Source organism: Mus musculus, chromosome 17 (assembly GCF_000001635.26).
Source record: "Mus musculus strain C57BL/6J chromosome 17, GRCm38.p6 C57BL/6J".
Taxonomy (NCBI): domain Eukaryota; kingdom Metazoa; phylum Chordata; class Mammalia; order Rodentia; family Muridae; genus Mus; species Mus musculus.
Window position 1 is genome coordinate 26,993,169 of NC_000083.6, and position 20,191 is coordinate 27,013,359.

The window sequence follows — 20,191 nt, forward strand, 5'->3', positions numbered from 1 at the left end:
ACCGACTGCTTTTCCAAAGGTCCTGAGTTCAAATTCCAGCAACCACATTGTGGCTCACAACCATCCATAACAAGATCTGATGTCCTCTTCTGGACTGTCCGAAGATAGCTACATAGCTGCACTGTACTTACATATAATAAATAAAAATAAATCTTTAAAAAAAAAAGTTTAGCCAGGCATGGTGGCGCACACCTTTAATCCCAGCACTCCGGAGGCAGAGGCAGGCAGATTACTGAGTTCGAGGACAGCCTGGTCTACAAAGTGAGTTCCAGGACAGCCAGGGCTATACAGAGAAACCCTGTCTCGAAAAAAACTAATTAATTAATTAATTAGTTAATTAATTAAAAGTTTGTTTCTGGGGGCTGGTGAGATGGCTCAGTGGGTAAGAGCACCCGACTGCTTTTCCGAAGGTCCGAAGTTTAAATCCCAGCAATCACATGGTGGCTCACAACCACCCATAATGAGATCTGATGCCCTCTTCTGGTGCATCTGAAAACAGCTACAGTGTACTTACATATAAACAAACAAACAAACAAACAAACAAATAAATAAATCTTTTTTAAAAAAAAGTTTGTTTCTGTTTGAGACCAGGTCTCACTGACATCTCCGGCTGGCTTGGAACTCACTCTGTAGACCAGGCTAGCCTCAGACCCACAGAGCTCTGCTTGCTTTGGCTTCTCAAAGCTGGGATTCTTGTGAGCTCCCACACCCAGCTGAATAATTTTTTCTTGTTAATTTCTTTTTAAAGATTTATTTTTATGCATATGTGTGTTCCTGTGTGTGCACACAGAGAGCTGGGTCCTCTGGAGCTCCAGTTGTGGGCAGTTGTGAGCTGTGGGCCGTCCTCTGCAAGAGCTACAGCCACTCTTACCTGCTGCTCTGTCTTAAGAAAGTGTGTGGAGCCAGGCAGTGGTGGCGCACGCCTTTAATCCCAGCACTCGGGAGGCAGAGGCAAGCGGCAAGCAAGCAAGCGGCTTTCAGAGTTCGTTCGAGGCCAGCCTGGTCTACATAGTGAGTTCCAGGACAGCCAGGGCTACACAGAGAAACCCTGTCTGGAAAAAAAAAAGTGTGTGTGTGTGTGTGTGTGTGTTTGTATGTGTGTGTGTTATGTATGATATATATAAACACAGTCATCCATGGGCCATGGTATGGGAGGTTGGGAGGACACTTTGGGAGTCAATACTCTTCTTCCACTGTGGTTTAGCCTAGGGTAGTGTGGGCATATATTTTGCTCAACCTACGTTAGTAAGCGTACAGCCTCTCCTCTGGCCCACCACCGACCAGACGCAGTGGAAGAGAAAAGTTGTCAGGATGCAGGGGGAGTGGACTGTCCTGTTTAGCAATAGTTCTTCAGGGACAAGCTCAAGCTTCTTTGTCAGGATATCAGCAGTCCAGTCCTCTCGGCGGACACCACTCACCAGCCAGGGCAGTTCAGTCTGCAGGAAGCTGCAAGGTTCGCCAACTGGCCAGGATCCAAGTGAGCTGCAAGAGGTCGCAGGGCCTCTCGAGAAGTTCTTTGGCGAGCTTCTCTCTGAGGCGTCACCACAATCAGAGCTCAGCAACTCGCGCAATGTAAGGTGAACCAGTCCACGAGTGTACTTCATGAAGAATAACGAGGCAGAGCAGAGCAAGCCAGTGCTCTCTCCCACTGTCTGTGGGGAAAATATCATTTGACATGACTTGACTTTCCAAAGAAACCAGAAGTTTCCCACTTCCGGGTAGGGAGAGGAAACAAGGAGGGTGGAGTCTCCAAAGTCGAGTGTGAGCTGTAGTGTGCGGTGGATGCGTCTTAGTTAGGGTTTCATTGCTGTGAACAGACACCATGACCAAGGCGACTCTTAGAATGGGCAACATGTAATTGGAGCTGGCTTACAGGTTCAGAGGTTCAGTCCATTATCATCAAGGCAGGAGCATGGCAGCATCCAGGCAGACGTGGTACTGGAGAAGGAGCTGAGAGTACTAGATCTTGATCCAAAGACAGCCAGGAGGGGGGGTCTCTTCCACACTGGGCAGAGCCTGAGCATAGATCTCAAAGCCTGCCCCCCACACTGACGCACTTCCTCCAAACAAGGCCACACCCACTGATATTGGCACTTCCTTAGGGTCAACGCCTTCAAAGGACCCCAGGGCGCTCCTATGCTCCTATATGTGTTTCCTCTGAGAAGCTGGGGATGCCCTCAGGGTTCAAAACCTCTTCCAATCTGCCACCTCTCTACTCAGCTCAACGCAGTGTCCGGGATGAGAGAACTGCTTCTCATACAGTCTTGGAAGAATGGTGTCAGGAATTCACCAGTGAGACCTAGATGATCTGGGAGTGCAGGCCAGGGCTGTGGTCTTCATCCTTTCTTGCTCAGCCTTCCGAGAGGATGCCGTGGAAATGGATGACATATAATCAAAGTTTCAGATGTCAGGAAACTGGGGCAGTCAAAGTGCTGGATGACAGAATAGCGGTCCAAAAATAACCGAGTAGCCTAGAATGGGGGGCTGAGCGAAGATGAGAAAAAAACAAGGGAGCTTTGCTGGCTGTACTGCCTGCCTTTGCCCTCTCGTATGCAGGATAAGAGTGTGTGGTCAGCCCTCCTGTGTGCAAGCTGAGGGGTGTGTCCAGCCCTCCTGTGTGCAAGCTGAGGGGTGTGGTTATCCCTTGTACAGGCTGAGAGAAGTGGTTTCACAGCCTCAGTGCACGTGAGGAGTACATGGGCTTTCTTTTCTTTTCTTTTTGTTTAGATTATTTCACTTTATCTTTTGCATAGGAGTGTTTTGCCTTGGCTGGGCGGTGGTGGCGCACGCCTTTAATCCCAGCACTTGGGAGGCAGGCAGATTTCTGAGTTCGAGGCCAGCCTGGTATACAGAGTGAATTCCAGGACAGCCAGAGCTACACCGAGAAAACCTGTCGGGGGGCGGGGGGAGGGGGAAGGAATGTTTTGCCTGCATGTACGTATGTGCAGCATGTGTGTCCTTAGTGCCCATGGAGGTCAGAAGGGAGTATAGGATCCCCAGGGACTGGCGTTACACATGGTTATGAGCCACCGTGTGCGTGCTGTGAGCTGAACTGAAGTATTCTACAAAAGCAGGGAGCGCCCTTACCCACTGAACCATCTCTCTAGATCCATGGCTTATGGGTTTTATAGGGAGTCTATAAGTGAAGCCATATTGATCGGCCACAGAAGAGCTGTTCCCAGCCTGCCTTTGACTGGGGTCAGATCCCTGCTGAACACAGGCATGCTCATCATTCGTGAGACAACCGAGTCACTAAGGAAACTTTTATAGCATTCTGTTCTAGACCCTGGAATCTGCAAGGTCACCCTGTAATGAGAGCACCCTCTCACTGGAGAAATTAGCCTTGAAGGAAACTGGGGCTGCCCCTCTCCTTCGTGGACATTGGACTGTCTCTTAGTACCTCTCCGGAATCTCCCTGCAGAGGCAGGACTTCTGCTCCTTCCTGGTTCTTCCTTGGCTAAAAGTCTGAAGCTCCAGACCCAGAAAACGGCTTCGAGGTTTGGTCTTCCTCCTCTCAAAATGGCCACTCTGATTAAAACAGTTTCCTGTCTTTCGACCTTCCTTTTGTCTACTTTCTGCTTTTGAGACAGGGTCACATGTAGCCGTAGCTGGATGACCTAGGAATCTCTCTGTGTGTAAGATGACCCTGGACTTTTGATCCTCCTGCCTGCACCTCCTCAGAACTGGGGTTATGGGTATGCCCCACTACTCCTGGGGTCTGCAGTGCTAGGCATGGAACCCAGGACTTTGGGCATGCTAGGCCAATGTGCTACACCTAAACTGTTCAAGAGTGAGGACCACTACCTGGGTGGGGAGCAGCTGGGCTGTGGAGAGCTGCTGAGACCTGGGTGGGGAGCAGCTGGGCTGTGGAGAGCTGCTGAGACCTGGGTGGGGAGCAGCTGGGCTGTGGAGAGCTGCTGAGACCTGGGTGGGGAGCAGCTGGGCTGTGGAGAGCTGCTGAGACCTGGGTGGGGAGCAGCTGGGCTGTGGAGAGTTGCTGAGACCTGGGTGGGGAGTAGCTGGGATGTGGAGAGCTGCTGAGACCTGGGTGGGGAGCAGCTGGGCTGTGGAGAGTTGCTGAGACCTGGGTGGGGAGTAGCTGGGCTGTGGAGAGTTGCTGAGACCTGGGTGGAGAGCAGCTGAGCTGTGGAGAGCTGCTGAGACCTGTTCTTTGCCACTTTGTGGGTTCTTCTTTCTTCCACCCTCATTAGCAACACCCACCACAGGCAGCCCAAGCACCCGCCACTCCAGCTTCAGGGGGTAAGATGCTTCCTGCTCTAACATGCTCTAACATACACACACACACACACACACACACACACACACACACACAGCCCTGCATGGTGGTGCACACCTTTAACTCAGCACTTGGGCAGCAGAGGCAGGCAGATCCCTCTTATTTTGAGGCCAGCCTGGTCTACATAGTGAGTTCTGAGGCTCCACAGTGAGATTCCATTTCAAAGAAAACAATAACTATTGCTATTTTTAGAAAATGTCTGTGTCTATTCCCGAGCACCCATAAACCAGGTGTAGTAATGTGGACATGAAATTCCAGCAGCTGTCAAGAAGGTCAAAAGGTCAAGGTCATCCTCTGCTACAAAGTGAGTGAGAGGCCATCCTGGGCTACAAGCAAACCTGACTCAGAAAAAATATATGTTGCCAGGTATGGTGCCGCATTGTGAATGGGTCTGGTGCTGTGTGTATTTTGATGTTAATTCTGCTCTCCTAGGAGGGTTGAGAATGAGGAGTGAGTCCCTTACTCCGGTGACTTCTTGTAAACCACCCCCTAATGAATAAAGGAGCCAATCACTGGGCAAGTAGGAAGAACTTCCGGGTTGGATAGGGGAAGAGAGGAAGAGGAGAGAGAGAGGGTCCTTTTTGGACAGGGATAGCGACAGGACAAGATGTAGCTACAAGTGTCTACGGGTTTCGGTGGCGGATCCATCAGGATTTGCTACTGGGGGATTTAGATTTAATATGGCTTACAAGATTAGGATTCCAGTTATTGCACCCAGTGATTGAGTTTCCATCATTTCTTTTTCTTTTTTAAAGATTTATTTATTTATTATATGTAAGTACACTGTAGCTGACTTCAGACACTCCAGAAGAGGGAGTCAGATCTCCTTACGGATGGTTGTGAGCCACCATGTGGTTGCTGGGATTTGAACTCTGGACCTTCGGAAGAGCTGTCGGGTGCTCTAACTCACTGAGCCATCTCACCAGCCCCATCATTTCTTAACTAAGTTTGTGTTGTTTTCCTTCACACTGTGGCTTGTTCAAACGAGAAAGATACGTCGTCAAAGCGTGGGTTTGTCTGTGTGGTTTGCCACAGAGGCCGTGGGGGATCTGAAGCACGGGGCTGGTGTGGTATCGACCCGCCAGTGGGAATTTAGCGTGCTGGGTGGAGAGATTTTGGAGCTCTGAATCAGTCTCCCTGAGATAAGAGCTGGCCAGGCTTGAGAGTAGCAGGGTGTAGCGCGGGAACTTGGAGTTCTTGTAATATTTCCCGCAAGATTGCTGTATGCCTGTAACCCTTTGGTAACAAGAGGCTAAGGGGAAAAGAATTTGAGTTCCAGGTCAGCCTGGGTGACACAGTAAGAACTTGGGTAAAAAAGTCCAGGGGAGCCGGGCAGTGGTGGTGCACACCTTTAATCCCAACACTCGGGAGGCAGAGGCAGGCAGATTTCTGAGTTCGAGGCCAGCCTGGTCTACAGAATGAGTTCCAGGACAGCCAGGGCTATACAGAGAAACCCTGTCTCGAAAAAACAAACAAACAAACAAATAATAAATAAATAAATAAATAAATAAATAAATAAATAAAAAAAATCCAGGGAAGGGCTGGAGAGATGTCCAAGTGGTTAAGAGCACTGGCTGCTTTTCCAGAGGTCCTGAGTTCAATTCCCAGCAACCACATGGTGGATCACAACCATCTGTAATGGGATCTGATGCCCTCTTCTGGTGTGTCTGAAGACAGTGACAGTGTACGCACAGACATGAAATAACTAAGTCCGCAGCTTGGAAAGGTAAGGCTAGAATGGGAGCAAGTGCATGCCTGTCACCTCAGCACTTGGGTGCTGAAGCAGAGGGTCCCCTCTGCGTTTAGCTTGTTACAGCACGGGCACAAGCAGGTGAATGACTTAAGATTGATCGGAAGGACTCCGGTGGGTGAGTGGGCACAGAGTCAGGAGCTGTGTGGGTAGCGGGAAACAATCAAATCCCTTCTCTCATTTGGTTAAAGAAAAAAGAACATGTGCATGCACATGTGTGTACATGTGTGTGAGGAGACCAGAGGAGGGTGTTTGATCCCTAAAGCTAGAGTGACAGGGACTCGTGAGCCACCCAGGGGTGCTAGGAAGCAGATTTGAGCACTCCAGGAAAGCAGTAGCGGCTCTTAGCCACTGAGCCATCTCTTCAGCCCCTCTCTTTTAATTTTTACTACATTAAAAAAAATTAATTTCATGTCTGTGAGTACACTGTTGCTATCTTCAGACACACCAGAAGAGGGCATTGGGTCCCATTACAGATGGCTATAAGCTACCATGTGGTTGCTAGGATTTGAACTCAGGACCTCTGGAAGGGCAGCCAGTGCTCTTAGCCATTGAGCCATCTCTCCAGCCCAAATGTGTAACCCAGGCTAGCCTTGAACTCATGATCCTCCTCCCTCTGCCTCCTTCAGCAAATCCTACCAGCGTGTGCCACCACAACAGGCTCTTACTACATTTTTTATCATCTCTCTGTCTCTGTGTGTGCGTGTTCATGAGACAGAGCGTCTGTACAGGTCAGAGGACATCTCTCAGGAGTCGGTTCTCTCCTTCCACCCCATGGATCCAGAGGACCAAACTCAGTCTGTCAGGCTTTATGACAAGCCATCTTCACCAGCAGCATTTGTGCATTCTTCTCCCTTACCCCTGTTCATGAGTGACTCCGAGAACTTCCTGACTGTGAAGACAAGACAGCAGGCAGGACCCACCTCCTCGGGTTGTGACGGGGATGAGCGGAAATGGCAAGCTCAACTCACCCTGCTCAGCACCTGGCTCCTGAGGCATTCCAAGGGAATGTGACTGTCTACCTCTACAGATCCGCGCATGCGCGTGCTCGCGGGCCCCATTCTCCCTGTTGTTCCCGGCGCTATTAATTTCACTTTCTACTTACTATTTTTGGCACTTCAGAGGAGGAGTCTGTGGCTTTCTAGCAATTCTGGATATTATGGTGTTCTCTCTCACCTCTCACGGGGTTTCAAGGCTCATAAACCTCCCCCCTCCGGGCTTGCTGCCTTATTCCTGGCAATTTGGAAGGCAGTGCTGTGCCATCCTGCCCACACTTGACTGTTGAGGATCCCCCCTCCCCCAGCCTTTGCTTAAGAGGAGGGTCTTATGAAGGCTTTATTTTTAAGTAAGACTCTCTACCTCCATTTCCCCTGCCCCCATGCTTCAACCTCTCCTGCTCTCCTGAGACAGTGGAGGGCTTCCATCCCTTTCCTTTCTCCCCGCACTCTGGATTTCAAGATCAGCCTGACCCAGAGAAGGGGCAAATGGACCACATATATGCTGGGGTAGCCACACAAAGACCAGCAGAAATGGCTCACTCCATCCTCACTCATTCATACGAGAGTTGGGATGTTATAGGCCACTGGTAAGGCTGGGTGTGACGGCGCACACAACTGTAATCCGAGCGGTCAGAAACAGGAGTGCTACAAGTTCGATGCTAGCCCAGTACACGTGGCCTGTTCTAGGGTAGCCACCCTGTCTCAGAAAACAAAACAAAAAGCTGTGTGTAGCTTTCAAGCCAGCCTGGAAAGGCAGCCTCTCCTCCCGCGTGCCCTGTCTTCCCCTGTGCCCCCAACCTTGGTTTCAAATAGAACTGCAAATGGAAACCTGGCCAACTCTGGCTGAAGTCCTCTTCCCAAGACCTTTCTTCTTTAGCCTGAGGTGGCCTCAACCCACCATTCCCCAAAGCACACCACACATCTGTGTCTCTAAGTGTAAAATTGCAGGATGGACCGCACAGACACCCTGCATTCAACAAGGCCTGTGTCTTTCGCTCCAAGGTGGGTTCGGCTACCCAGGGAAGACAACAATGAGTGTACACCTAGCCCAGTGCAGCCACAGACGGGAAGCAATTCCATCTCTGTAAGTCTACAGCGCCCCCTTCAGGAACAGACAACAGGAAAGGGTGTCACCACCTGCAGGCAACCTCCTAGGCCTGGCCAATCCAGGCTGCTCTCTCTGACTCTTGACCATTGCCCTTGGCACTGCTGTTCCAACTCCTGCCGGTCAACTCCTTTGGCCACTAAAAGCCTAGAGACAGCTGGGTGTGTTGGCGCACACCTTTAATCCCAGCACTCCAGAGGCTGAGACTATTCAGATATATTGTTGGTCAGCCTGGTCTACACAGAGAGAGTTCCAGCACAGCCAGGGCTACACAAAGAAACCTTGTCTGCAAAGTGGTGGGGAAGACCTAGAGACCTTGAAGAAATTACCTGTTGAAATGGTGGATTTCAGAAAGGCAGAAACCAAAGCCACGTAATTAGAGTCACGTGATACAGGTCCCTCCCTCCTGCCCAGGAGGGAACAAGTGTGGCCTGAGCCGAGTTGATGGGTTCCCGTTGCACAGATCTTCCTGGGAAGACATGAACAAACATCTGCTTGCCCAAGGTGGTCGACCAACTTATCACCAAGGAGGAATTCCAACCCAAGGCTGAGTGCTGAGCCGGTGAGCTCTCTGAGAGTAGGAAAGGAGACAACTGAGCTGCCAACTCTCTGAGAAGAAGGCCCCAGCACTGCAAAGACTCATGAAAACTGCACCCAGGAAGTGCTTACTGCTCATGTCTGTCTCTTGGACAGGTCCCCTTCTTTAGAGATTTATATTTTCAGTTATATGGACTGGCATCTGTAAATGCAGTATCCTTGGTGGCCAGAAGAGGGCGCTGGATTCCTCTGGCTCTGGAGTTAAAGGAGACGAGCTGTCCGAAAGGGACTGGTAACCAAATTCTGGTCCTTTGAGAGACCAGCATGTGCTCCTACTGCTAAGCCATCTCTCCGGCCTCTATTGTCAAGCCTTACAAGACTCCTTCCTCCCTCCTGGAGCGGATGTGTCGATTGGGAATGGAGAGGAAGCACACAGGAGGGTCCTGGCTTTCAATCCCCAGTCACCCATCCTCTTATGGTTAGGCGTGCTTGCTCTCTGTTCCCACCCTGACCAGCTATTCTCTGCAAAGCCCCTTGTACTCATCTGATCTGGGTATGTTGAATGATATCTTTCCCACCAGAGATATAAGTCCACTCCCTAGTCCTGGGTCCCGTAAGGTGACCGGATCTAGAAAAGGGATGTTTGTAGATGTGAGGACTCTGAAAATAAATAATCCTAGGTTATCTTAGGCCAATGTCTAGTGATGGCTGTCATAGGATACATACACACATGGTGGGGCGGGGGGGGGGGGAGCTGGCATCTTGATGTTTAAGTATATATATATGTGTTGTTTAAAGACATTTGGCTCTAAGGAGTGGACACAGTACCTTGACAAATCAGAGCCCTTCCGGAATATTCTCTGAGGTAGCAAGGTTGTTGTACTTCTTGGGACACTTGGCTCCCTCTGCCTTGCTGGCCCCACACTGCTGTTACCCTGCCTCACAGGGCTGGATATTTCTATTGATTTTGACTTCTAAGCATTAGACATCTCACCTGGACCTTCCAGAGACCCTGGTTAAGATCGCCCACCCTGCCACTCTGAAGATTCCAACCACCAGCTGTAGGCCTGCTCTCTGGAAACTCTCCTCAGGTTGGAAGCCAACACAGCAGGGGTTTAGAAAAGAGTGACCTGGGGCTGGAGAGATGGCTCAGTGGTTAAGAGCACTGACTGCTCTTCCAGAGGTCCTGAGTTCAATTCCCAGCAACCACATGGTGGCTCACAACCATCTGTAATAGGGTCCAATGCACTCTTTTGCTGTGTGTCTGAAGTCAGCTACAGTGTGCTCACATTAAATAAATAAATATTTTTTTAAAAATAGAAAAGAGTGACCGAGGTGGTGGTGCACACCTTTAATCTCAGTACTCAGTAGGCAGGCAGAGGCAGCAGAGCTCTGTGAGTTTAAGGCCAGCTTGGGATACAGAGTAAGTTTCAGTTCCAAGGCTATACAAAGAAACTCTATCTTGCAAGGGGGGGAGAAGGAAGAGAGAGAGAGACAGAGAGAGAGAGAGAGAGAGAGAGAGAGAGAGAGAGAGAGAGAGAGAAGTTTCAGGCTAGCCTGGACTACATGAGCTTCTGTGTCAAAAAGAACTGTGCTTACCAAACTCAAGCCACACATTCTGCTTGCTGTTTGAGCGCAGGACCAGTGGCCCCGACTGGTGCAAGTCCTGCAGGTATCCGATGGCAGAGCCCAGGTCCCTGAGGCGCTCTGGTGAGACTGGGCTATCCTGGGCTATCCCGACTCTGCTGGAATGTCTCTATGGGAACCCAGCAGGAACTTTTCATTGGGCCTTGGCTGCAGGATTAGCAGAAGACCACTCATGGCAACCCAGCTTTTGTCACCTGCTTTTTTCAAGAAAGCATTCTGAGTACCCAGACCGGATCTTCCCTGTTGTCTATGACTGCCCTCAGAACTCAGGAGCAGAGCTGAGCAGCTGCGCAGGAGCAAGAAGCCCACACAACCTAATGTGCTTGCTCTGTGGCCCTGGAGGAGGCGGCTAGCCAGAGTGAGTCAACACGAGGTGAAGGCTCTCCCGACCACCAGCATGCTGAAGAGGGGTCCTTTTCTTCGCTGCAGACATTATTCACATGGGGTTTGAACCAGCATGGTTTCTTTTGTGTCAAGGCAGGTCCTCTTAGTGGATTCTTCATGGTGCCCCCCAGCTTTCTCTGCTGTTCCTGCTGGGATGATCTCTGAGAGTCCAGTAACGACAGGTTTCCCCCGGCTTGGCTTCCCCACACCCCTAGAACTCCTCAGGACATGACTTGGACCCCTGGTGGCCCACACCACTCAGAGACACCCATGCCCAGGGAAAAGGGTCGTGTACACTCAAGTACCTAGAGGACATCTCTCGCTGTGAGGTGCACAGTGGATAGAAGGTTGTTAGGATGCTGCTTCACACAGCTTCTAGGAGACGGAGCATTCTGCAAGAAGAGCTACCTATCTTGTGTCATGTGTGTCTGTGTGTGTCTGTGTGACTCACTTCACGGGAGCTCCTGTAGCTCAGGTTGGCTTCAAACTTGATAAGTAGCTGAGTATGACCTTGAACTCCTGATCTTCCTGCCCTCTGGATGCCACGTACCACAGAGCCTGGTTCAAGGGGTACTAGAGATTGAACTCAGGACCCCATGCATACTAGGTAAACACATCCTACTGACTGCAGCCTCACCTCTGTCCCTGAAATCTTTTTGAAGATGTTATTTTACATATATAGATGTTGTGGCTGCACGCGTCTGTGTATCACATGCATGCAGTGCCCACAGAGGCCAGTAGAGGGCGACATCACAACTGGAACTGGACTTGGAGAAAGTCCTTCGCCATCCGGTAGTGCTGGTAATCAAACCGGTGTCCTCTGGAAGAGCAGTACTTTTCAATCACTGAACTATTCTCCGGCACCCCTCCCCCATTCTTGTTTTCTTCATACTCCGTGAAGTTCTTTCAGCAGGAACTCTTTGATGGTCAGTAAGTGGCCTCTCTGTATGTTCTCTTCTCTGCATGTTCTATTTGATATGAGGAAAAGGCCTCCCCCCACCCCACCCCAACCAGGTCCTTCGACATCTGCCGCATCCCCCAAGGTTTTCCTGCTGTGTGCGCTGCCAGCACACTCCGAGCCTAGGGCTAGCTCCTGAGCCATGTTTTCTCAAACCAGAGAACCGCTGTGCTGTGGACAGACAGGACCACACAGCAACTCCTGCGCTCGCTCAACTGCAGAGCTGGGTGGCACCAGCATGCGGCACCAGCATGCGGTCACGTGTTTGGAAGACAGTATATCCCCAGCAGTGATTTCTCACTCATCTTCCATCTTCAAAGACTTCAAAGGAAGCCACCCTCCGAGCTGCAGCAAAGGGTGCTGGGAACCACTCAGCGCTATAGATGTTCTGAGGAGCTGTAAGGTGGGGGTTCCTAGCGGATCTCATGCTCACCTCACCGCCTCGGGTTGCCTCTGGTCTCTCGGGATGGAGCACAGTCATTTAGTGCTCACCCAGGGCGGGCCTTGAACCCCAGTGTGCTCAGAACAGAGAGAAGCGGGGCTGGATGGAACACGCCAGAACCCCAGTGACTTGGGAGGCTGAGGCAAGAGACTGGAAAATTCATGGTTAGCCTGAGGGACAGAGGAAGTTCATACCCAATGCGGTTCAACTTAGCCAGACTTTGTCTCAAAATAAAAAGAAAGAAAGGGCTTAGTGGGCAGGGATTTGGGAGAGGTTGGGGTGTGTCTCAGCGTAGCGCAGACTGGGGAGCAGAAGAAGACGTTGGGTCCCCTGAAACTGGGATTACAAACAGTAGTAAGCCACCGTGTAGTGCTGAGCCATTTCTCCAGCCCCACAAATGTTGGCTTTGAGGGAAGCTGACGGGGCTCCCTTCTATTCCTGCCTAGGATGTAACTATGAGGAGAGAGCCTCGGTAGCCATTTTCAGAGCAGGCTGTGGCCGTGAGGAAGTCACATGCTGGAGATGCCGATGTGAAAACAGGAACCTGGAGCCAGGGAGCTGCCTGAAGCTGCCCACGCTAGACTTCTTCAATACAAGAGAACAACCTCCTGGCCGTCGACCACTGAAAAGAACCCTGCAGACGGAGCCGCCTTCTCTCAGATCTGCTGTGAGATGGAATCTTTCCCTAGCTTCCTAAGTCAGATCCACAAGTGTCTTCATAAAGGAAAAATCAGATGCAATTCTGGTAGCTTGTCGTGCTTCCTGACAGGACAGCTGACAGCTAAAGTATATTGGTTTCACATTATTAAATATTCCTGTTTATGTAACATTCCCCCCATCACCTAATTTTAGGTAAACCTGGACATATTTTTCATCCATACAGAGCTCAGTTATTTAAGATGTCCTAATGAGTCACACCACGCTTATATTAACTTCTTCCCAGGCATCATGCTTTTAAACTTTGTTTATTTCTAACCGTGCCTTATGTCCCACACTGTAAGCCATTCCTCATACCTCAGCAGACACATAGTGTTTAAAGCTCCTCTGGGGTTTAACACAGCTAAATCTTGGAAACAGCCCGCCCAGGCAGACTGAGTAGAAGACCCTTCACTGTGTCTTTAGAAACACTCCCAAAGGTTATTCCTCTGCAACAATGTAGCAGCTCGACACAGTGACTTCCGCCAGTAAGCACCTGGGAGGCCGAGGCAAAAGGATTGCCAAGAACTTGAGAGTAGCTTAGCCTACATAGTGTGTTCCAGGCCACCCAGAGCTACAGTGAAAGACAATGTCTATAAATAAATAAATAAAGCAAGCAAAATAAACTATCAGGAGAAAGGGGCCGAGGGTGGAACTCAGTGTCAGAACAGATGCTTAGTATTTGCAGGGTCTTGCATTCCCAGTACCACTTTTTAAAGAACAGATGTAGCTGGTCTTTGCTACTCTGTGAGTTTTTTTTTTCTCACCCTTTATCCCACCCCTACCCCCCTTCACTCCCTATCACTAGATAAGGAGAGAGGGGAAGGGAAGGGAAAAGAGGGGAAGGGAGGAGGAGAGGGGAGGAAAAGGGAGGGGAAGGGAGGTCCCTGGATCTAATTTCTTTCCTTTTGTTTCTTCTTTGACCATGGCTACTAATAAACCCCAACCAACCCCCACTGAAAGACCAAAACAACCTCATGGGGCTCTAGGTAAAAAATTCCCCACTATTTCAAACGTCACACAATCACAGAAACTATCTGCAGCTGCCAAATCCACGCCTCTGCTAGAGCACGAGGCAAATCACTGTCACCTGCCTCGGACAGTCCGGAGCTGCCCCACACCTGGGGTTAAAATGAAAGCACATTCTTATAATACTTCTGTGGGTTTTTTTTGTTTGTTTGTTTTGTTTTGTTTGTTTTTATTTTAAAGGAAACAGAATTCCAGTCACTACAAGCAGAGGTGCAGGGCTAGAGAGGAGAGAGTTGAGAGGTTAAGAGCTCTGCTCTTCTACAGGACCCAGGTTCGATTCCCAACACCCACATCATGGCTCACAGCTGTCCATAACTTCTGTTCCAGACCTCAGAAGACATCAAGCAAGCATGCGTGTGGTGCAGGTAAAACATCCATACACTAATAATAATAATAATAATAATAATAAATCTAAAAAGATCAGGAGCTGGTGATATAGCTCATCAGGTAAAGACACATGCTGCCAAGCCTCACAACCTAATGATTCTGTGTGAGACAGGGTCTATGTAGCTCTGGTTGGCCTGGAACTGGATATGTGGAGACCAGCCTGGCCTCAATTCACTACCTCTGCCTACTGAGTGCTAGGATTTAAAGGCATGTAGCCCCACTTTTGGCATGACCTGAGTTTCATCCAAAAAACCTCTTGTGCTGGGAGGTGAGAGCTCATTCCTACAAATGTCCCCTGTACAGCGTGTGTGTGTGTGTGTGTGTGTGTGTGTGTGTGTGTGTATGTGCAATGGGATATGTACATGTGCATGAGTGTGTATGATTGTGAACATGTACATACATGCACACGCACACACACACACACACATGGAAGAAAGATTTGGCCTAGTAAGGGGGCCTTTACTATTGTAACTAGTGAACCTGATACTTGAGATCTTGGCCAGTGCTGTGGCTATTCTTGGTTGTCAACTTGACTACATCTGGAACTAACTAAAACTCAATAATGGGGCATAACTTTGAGGGATTTCTGCCTAATTTAAAGTGGGAAGAGCCACTTGTAATCTGGATCTTTGCGGTGGGAAGAAACGCCTTTAATCCAGGTCTTTCCAGATCAGGAAACCGGCCTCTGATCTGGTCCACGCCTTCTACTGGAAACCTATATATGGACATGGAAGAAGGAAGCTTGTGCCCTGACTGCTGGCTAACCCTCTCCAGAACAAGTCAATTCCCTCACTGGTATTAAAACCTGCTTCTTCTGAGGATTCTGGCATATACAGAAGACCGGCTGAGACATCCAGCCTTGTGCACTGAGCAGTCACTGGATTCTTGGACTTTCTATTGGTAGAGAGCCCTTGTTGGATTGGCTGGACCACAGGCTATAAGCCATCCTAATAAATCCTCCCCCCTTATGAAAAAAAATTCACTCTGTAAGTTCTGTTACTCTAGAGAACCCTAATACACATACTCTCGCTGCCCTGGCAATAAAGGTCAAAGTCTACCATTATGCAGATAGCCTTCTAGGCTCAGCGCAAAATGGGGAACTTCCTTCACTAGCAGGGCTTCCTCAAACACTTCCCACACTAATGAGGCATCCCTGTATCTTAAGCCTTTAGCCAAGCACCTTTGCTCATCCTGGGTATTCTGACTTCCACCCCCCAAATTAGGTAATGCTTGAATCACCCCAAGTAAAGTGATCTCCCCAAGCTGGACCTGGTGTCCTCATTACAGTGTGCTTCCGAACGCTGCCGCACCCCCAACATCTGTAGTCTCTGCTTCATTTGCCTTTGTGGACTGGTACTGTTGACAATTCCCTGGGGCAGGGAGGGTCGCATACCCTCCTCTGTGTGTGTGTGTGTGTGTGTGTGTGTGTGTGTGTGAGAGAGAGAGAGAGAGAGAGAGAGAGAGAGAGAGAGAGTTGAAACAAGGTTTCTCTACACAGACCTGGATGCCCTGTAACTCACTATGTGACCAGAATGGACTTGAACTCAGAGAGATTCCCCTGCCTCAAATTCCCCTGTCTCTGCCTTCTGGGTGCTGGGATTAAAGGTGTGTGCCACTACGTCCAGCCATTTTATTATTTTTGTGCGTATGGGCAGGAGGTGGGGACAGGGGCAGTGGGCAGAGGCCAGAAGAAAGTGTGGAGTTGGAGTTAGAGGTAACTGTGAGCCGGTTGGTGGATATTGTCAGACTTTCTTGACCTAACAACTCCCAATGAAGACAGAGACTTACTATTACTTATTAAAGTTCAGGCCTTAGCTGGCTACCTCCCAACTCACTTGTTTAACTCAGTTAACCTGGTCTACACTAGCCCACGCTTGCCCTGTGGCCAGTTAGCTCTCACTATGTCCCGGTATGTCCGACTTCCTCCGTGTCTGGCTAACAAATCCCTCCAAATTCTTCCCACAGTTCCAGTCTCTACTGTTTTGCCTTTCCTCTGGAGGGCTCTGCTATAAGTCACCAGTTTTTTTTTATCAAATCAATCGGAAGGTGATGGAGAAAAATATTTACGAAATATGACGCAAGTGCTAAGCAATTGGAATAACAACACCAAAGATCAGACAGTACTGAACACTCCGCCCGTACAGAAATCAACATTTGAATAATATGAAGACAAGCTTTACCCAGAGCACAAGAGGGCGATCCCAACAGGTGTGGGTGCTGGGAACTGAACACTTCGAGGAGCAGTGAGTGTTCTGAACTTCAGAGCTGTGCCTCCTGCCCCTGAAAAGCAGGCTACCTGGGCAGGTCTGGCAGCCTCTTAGCCACTTCCTGATGTAAGCGTTGTTCAGCCATTTCTACATGGGCTTGGCCCTGGGGTAGAGGAACCATTTCAGACCTGTTAACACAACACACAGAGATCCCCCACCCTCTTATCAAGGGCAAGCTCCCTGGTCTCCAAAACTGCTTCACAGAAACCTCATTCAACCCTCTCCAGCCCTGCCTGTAGTGAGAATTCTGGAATTGTGGTTTAAAAAACAAACAAACAACAAACAAAACAAAACAAGACCCAAATATTATACGAATATGGTTTTGTTTTAACCCAGGTGTGGGGAAATGGGGCTGCTTCGCAGCAGCTGACTGTGATTTATGCCGTGCTCCACCAGAGGCACGGTTTTGCCAGCTGCAGACAGTGTCTGAGATTGTGTGATGTTTGGGATTGTGTAGATAAATGGTAGGACCCCCACCTCCATCCCCGCCCACTGCAAGGTGGAGAGTGGTGGTTGGTGGTCATTTGGGGGAGGGAGGTTGGTTTCAGTGTGTTAGTGGTCATGCTCAAAGAAGAAACAAGAAGAAGGAAATTAGATTTAAGGATCTCTGTCTTCCCCCTCCTCCTCCCCCCCCCCCCCCGCATTCTTCTTTCTCTCCTATCTAGTGATGGGGGGAGGGTGAAACTGGGGGATAAAGGATGGGAAGAAGGACACTTTTACCCTCTTTGGACACCCCGTGGCCACACACACAAGGTGCCTCTTTCTGTGATGGCTCATCCCATTCTTCCTCTAGGTCGGCTCAGATGCTCAAGTTTGACGAGTATGTGTGTGTGAGTATGTGTGTGTACGCTCAAGTGCCATCGTGATTAGAGGACCACTTATGGGGGTCAGCTGTCTCTTAATAAGGATTCTGGGGCTTGGAGGCAAATATCTTTCCCCACGAATCACCCCATGCTCTTCCTTGTTTTTTACATGTTTAGGCGGGCATGGCTTTGGCTGTCCTGGAATTCTCTGTGTAGACCAGGCTGGCCTTAAACTCACAGAGAGCCCCCTGCCTCAGTTATCTGGATGCTGGGATCACAGGAGTGTGTGACTTTGTGGCACAGCACACCAGCATCAGTTCTGATGGTGCAGGTGAGGGCTGGAGCAGGGAGCAGGAGGGGGTCCTTGCATTATAGAATCGTAGGCTACTGGGAGCCATGACGGGACTGTAGCTCTGTTGGTGGAGCAGCTACTTGTAGTGCACAAAGCCTGGATCTGGTTTTCAGGATTCGGTAAGACTCAGCAAGATGGCACCCAAAGAGGGCGCTGACAGTGTTCCACCTCAGCAACTGGGCTTGGTGCCGCATGCCTTTAATCCCGGCACTCGGGAGGCAGTGGCAAGCAGATTTCTGAGTTTCACAGGGTTTCTCTGTGTAGCCCTGGCTGTCCTGGAACTCACTCTGTAGACCAGGCTGGCCTCGAACTCAGAAATCTGCCTGCCTCTGCCTCCCAAGTGCTGGGATTAAAGGTGTGCGCCCCCACGCCTGGCTGGGGGTTTTTTGTTTGTTTGTTTGTTTTTGTTTTTGTTTTTTCGGCCCAGCACACTTACAGACAGTCCCTCAGATGCTGACGTCTGGCCTTAGGACCAATCAGGAACGTCTGAGTTCTCCAGTCCAGCGTGCTTCCTCGTGGGGGAACAATGTGAGACAACTTGCAGGATGATTTTACTTACTTGCCAGATAGACTTCCCATAAATTGGCATGCTGGTTAATTTTAACAGCTTGGAAGTTACATAAACGGCCAACAATAGAGAATCGGTTAAGAATAAAATTCATTATAGTTCCTAAGTATAATGTAAAACTACGTAAAGAACACTAAAAAAAAAAAAGTGTTCTTGTTGGGTGTGGTGCCTATGATCTAGGTGCTCAGGTAAGAGGTAGATAGGATGGAAGAGTTCAAGGCTAGCCTGAGCTACATAATGTGACCAGGACAAGCTGGCCTATAGAGTGAGACCTTGGAGAGAGAGAGAGAGAGGGAGAGAGAGAGAGAGCACCAGGCATGGTAGTGCACACCTTTAATCCCAACGCTTGTGATGCAGAGGCAGGTGAATCTCTGAGAATTTGAGGCCAGCCTTGGCTACAGGGCAAGTTTCAGGAGAGCCAGGGCCACAGAGAAAGAGCTTGTATCTAAAAGCCAAAATAACAAGATAAAAGTGAAAGGGTAGATATTGCCAAAAGAGAAGGTCCCAAAAGGAAGATGGTTTCCCTTTGGAGACATCACAGTGCCTTAGTATAGACTCGGAACTGTCACCAAACACCCAAAAGAAGCAAACTGGGAAAGCTAAATTCTGGATCGGGGTTCGAGAGATGCAGCCCACCCTGGCAGTGGGATGGCCTCACCACCACAGCAGGTGCCACGTGAAGCAGCAGGTCATATCAGGAAGTAGGGATCTAGGGCAGGAAGTAGAGCCTGCCTGCCCATCACCCTGAAGCCCCACCCACACCCAGGGTGGCCAGCTAGACCTCTCTTTCCTCCACAGTTTGAAACAGCGCCACCTGACAGAAATAGGGACTTCTGGTGGAGACTTTAAGAACATGCAGGCACAATAAGTGGTGGTTGTAGTGGGGGTGGGGGGTGGGAGATTTACAGCTCAAGACATAAGGACGGGGCAGCAAAACAGGAAGGAAGGAGCCGTGCTTCTCATCCACGTGCGGATGTGTGTGTGTGTTTGTGTGTGTGTGTGTGTGTGTGTGTGTGTGTGTGTGTGTGTGTGTTTCTGATGGGGTCTCCTGTCACCAGGGTGCCTCCAACTCATGCGTAGCTAAGGATAGCCTTGAATTACTGATCCTTTGATGAGTTGGTTGCTGTGGCTTACCACAGAAACCCTGGTTACAGTAGAGAGGAGCTGATGTGAGCAGTGAGCATTATTAGGAAAGACCCCACGACCTTGGGCAGCTCTGACTGGTGTTAGAGTTGGGGCGCTGCGTTATCAACAGCGCGCTATTGTATTTTTAAAGCTTATTTTGTTTTTAATTATGTGCGCATGTGGGCGCAGACACCCTCAGAGGTCAGAAGAGGGAGTCAGAGCCCCTGGAGCTGGGGGTACAAGGCAGCTGTGACCCCCCTAATGTGCATGCAGGGAACTGAAGTCAGGACCTTCACAATCGCTCTTAACTGCAGCCGATTCTCCACACTCACAATGGAGTCTTGAAGGGACAGAGAGCCTTTAATTCTGAAAGATGAAAGGGGTTTCCGACCCATAAGGTTCCGAGTAAGAGGAGGCGATCTCACATCACGTGATTTAGCCCAGCCTAGCCCACGGGCCAGGAGTCACAAGGCAAGAGAACAGTAGACAAAAGTCAAGTTATAATTCGAGGTTGTCCTCAGTGTAAGTGTCAGGGAGGCTGGGCTTGTTCACAGCTGCAAGTGGGAGGGAGATGACTGAGCTCCGGGAAAGCTGTGAGCCCATTTATCAACCCTGTCCCAGCAGAGGCTGCTGGAGGGGAGGGCCTGATTTCTGAGAGAGAGAAAGGCAGTGAGGAAATCTCTTATCCAACACAGAGACTACATGCAGGCACCACCTTCATGCTCAGAATGTTCTATTTTTGAGACAGCATTGAATGCTGTAGTCCAGGCTGGGCTGGGATTCACAATCCTGCCTCAGTCTCTCAAATAACAGGCTAGCATCCTTCCTTCCTTCCTTCCTTCCTTC